Raw genomic sequence first — 3,762 nt, forward strand, 5'->3', positions numbered from 1 at the left:
TTATTCGAGCATAAGCTTTCGTGAGCTACAGCTCACTTCATCGGATGCTGTAGCTCACGAAAGCTTATGCTCTAATAAATTGGTTAGTCTCTAAGGTGCCACAAGTACTCCTTTTCTTTTAGTGTAACCAGTGGTTCTTCGCAGTTATTATATTCTGTTGATTCACAGATCAGAAGGAATATTAACGTTTAGATGAAACGAGTGTAATAATATCATTGTCTATATTTCTCTTTGAAGTTTGTAGTGAACTATCTATGAACTAAAAAGAAAAGGAGTACTTGTGGCACCTTAGAGACTAACCAATTTATTAGAGCATAAGTGATGGTGATCCCTAAATAGATATGTGGGCACAGGCAGAAGAGGTGGGCTGGGGAGCTAGCCTCCCCAAGCGGCAGCTTCACCCACTGCCCATGACCGCAGGTAAGAATGGGTCAGCTCCCACACACCCAGGGCGCGCTGCAGTCTCCTTAGGCAGAGGCCGTATTCATAGAGCCGAATGCACTGGCGCTGCACATTCTGCATGAGGGAGAGGGCACATATCTATTCAGGGGACACCATCACAGGGCCTAATAACATCAGCCACACTATCAGAGGCTCGTTCACCTGCACATCCACCAATGTGATATATGCCATCATGTGCCAGCAATGCCCGTCTGCCATGTACATTGGTCAAACTGGACAGTCTCTACGTAAAAGAATAAATGGACACAAATCAGATGTCAAGAATTATAACATTCATAAACCAGTCGGAGAACACTTCAATCTCTCTGGTCACGCAATCACAGACATGAAGGTCGCTATCTTAAAACAAAAAAACTTCAAATCCAGACTCCAGCGAGAAACTGCTGAATTGGAATTCATTTGCAAATTGGATACTATTAATTTAGGCTTAAATAGAGACTGGGAGTGGCTAAGTCATTATGCAAGGTAGCCTGTTTCCTCTTGTTTTTTCCTACCCCCCCCCCCCAGATGTTCTGGTTTAACTTGGATTTAAACTTGAAGAGTGGTCAGTTTGGATGAGATATTACCAGCCGGAGAGTGAGTTTGTGTGTGTATGGGGGTGGGGGGGATGTGAGAAAACCTGGATTTGTGCAGGAAATAGCCCAACTTGATTGTCATGCACATTGTGTAAAGAGTTGTCACTTTGGATGGGCTATCACCAGCAGGAGAGTGAATTTGTGTGGGGGGGTGGAGGGTGAGAAAACCTGGATTTGTGCTGGAAATGGCCCACCTGATGATCACTTTAGATAAGCTATTACCAGCAGGACAGTGGGGTGGGAGGAGGTATTGTTTCATATTCTCTGTGTATATATAAAGTCTGCTGCAGTTTCCACGATATGCATCTGATGAAGTGAGCTGTAGCTCACGAAAGCTTATGCTCTAATAAATTGGTTAGTCTCTAAGGTGCCACAAGTACTCCTTTTCTTTTTGCGAATACAGACTAACACGGCTGTTACTCTGAAACCTATCTATGAACTGTTTAATGGTTAATTACCTTATACTGATGAATGCAACTGATTACCTGGGTATACATAGGAAATAGGAGATTTTAATTCAAAGCCACAATGTTTCACCCAAGGAATTCCTGCTGTCAAGAGGCTATCCACAGCCTGCCAGAAATCTATAATAACTCTAGGCCCCAATTCTGTGCCTCAGATCTGCTTAAACTTGGTCAAGGGAAGCTTGAATCGCAAGACTGAGGTCTCCAGCTCCAGTATGGATTACTCTGCTCTTTTACATGGAAGAGTTAGAACAAACTCTATATATGGTCTACATATTTGGACTATAACCTGATGAACTGATTCTGGAAAGAACTTTTTGCAACTCAGCAGCTCACCCTCTCTACTATGAAACTTACCTAAGAGCTTTATTCTGTATGTATAATGATTAAGGCTGTGTGTCTGTCATGGACGTCAAGAAAGTAATGAATTCTGACTTTTCATGACCTCCATGACTTCTGCCGTGGCCGGTCGGCTGGCTCTGGGGCTGCTCAAACAGATCAGGCAGCCCCTAGGCCAGCCTCACCAGCCACTGCTGGGGCAGTTTGGGTGTGGGAGGGGACTCAGAGCTGTGGCAGAGGCGTTGGGGAAGCACTTACCATGGGGCGGGAGCTCCCTGGAAGTGGCCTGCATGTCTCTGCAGCTCATAGTCTGGCATGGTATGGTATTGCCACCCTGACTTCTGTGCTACTGCTAGCAGGGCTCTTCCTTCAGAGCTGTGCACCCAGCCAACAGCTGTTGCTCTCCGGCCATCCAGCTCTGAGGGCACATAGAAGTAAGGGTGGCAATACCATGACACCCCTAAAATAACCTTGCGACCCACCTGCAACTCCCTTTTGGGTCAGGACCCCCAATTTGAGAAATCCTGGTCTCCCCCATTAAATCTGTATTGTGTACGGTAAAAGCACACAAAATACCAAATTTCATGGGAGGAAACCAGATTTCACCATCTGTGATGCATTTTTCATGGCCGTGAATTTGGTAGGGCCCTATTCATTACACTCTCCTGTAGGCAGGTCAAATCAGTCACGTCTGCAGTTACAAAAGAGATCCTGCATCTTTCCCATTGAGGGAAGTGTCATTCCCTGGGAGGGGTTCAGCTCCCATGTCGTCGTCCAGGAGATACACATCTGCAGCTGTCTGTTCGGTATGATACCAACAGTTCCATTCTCATGGTCTGTCTGGCAGAATCTTTCTAGATTGCTCCACCACCAATAACTAATCTCAAATTTAAGCCACCACCACCAGAGATCCCAAAACAATTGCGTGCTGACTGGGAGCCAGGAGAGCAGAGCGGCGCGGGCTGGGGCTGGGTCACTCCACTTCTTGCTGCCCCGTGAGTGTGGGGTCGGGACTGCCTTGCACTCACCGGGCAGCAGGAAGTGGAGCGACCCGGCCCCAGCCCGCTCCGCTCCACTCCACTGGCTCTTGCTGGGGGACGGTTTCCCCCCTACCCCCAAAGCCTGCTCCTGCCCCCCCCCTTGGAGGCCTGGGGCCCCACACACACACACCCCGCACGGAGGTGGCTGCGTAGGACACCAAAATGGCTAGGGACGGCCATGGCTCAGAGGGTGTCTATTAAACAGGGTGATTGCTGATAAGGCCAGACTAGCCAAAGGTGGCAACTCAGCTTCTGCTGCAAAGGTCCCAGATTGCTCCTGCTCTTGTGCAATAACCTGCTGTTGCTGAGTTGCCAGTCGTTGCAGTACTTAAGTGCTGCTGCTGTTCCGAGGCCTGGTTTTCAATCAACCACTTTAACAATTTGTCTGCTTCCATGGTAATATAGGGATGCCTACATTTAAACTTCATGAGAGTACACTGTGAGAAAGCTCAAATAATGCTGGCATAATTTATATTCCTTTTGAAATCTTTATTGGGCATTTAACACAGAATATATAAGATCAAGAGAACATGCTTTTAACTTCAAATGTATTTTAACCAATTTTTTTTGGTTTGGTAATATTCTATTATTGTGATATCATTTTACTTAACCCATGTTTTCTCTAATGATCTAAGGGCTTATCAGGATGAACAGCTTGTCCACGGCAAACTGGGGTATAATCTACAGCACACTTGCATGCTGTGCAGTAACTGTGCATGTAGACCCTGCTATGGTGCGCTAAAAGTTCCCTAGTGGGCTTTGAGCTAATCCCATTAAGTGTTAATCCTGAACAGTAGAAAACTGACATTTTCATACAATGCTAATTTTAATCTGCAGATTAATGTTTTGAAACCTTCAACATGTTCTTTTTGGCTGATATGC

This window comes from Lepidochelys kempii, chromosome 2 (assembly GCF_965140285.1).
Source record: "Lepidochelys kempii isolate rLepKem1 chromosome 2, rLepKem1.hap1, whole genome shotgun sequence".
In the NCBI taxonomy this organism is placed as follows: Eukaryota; Metazoa; Chordata; order Testudines; family Cheloniidae; genus Lepidochelys; species Lepidochelys kempii.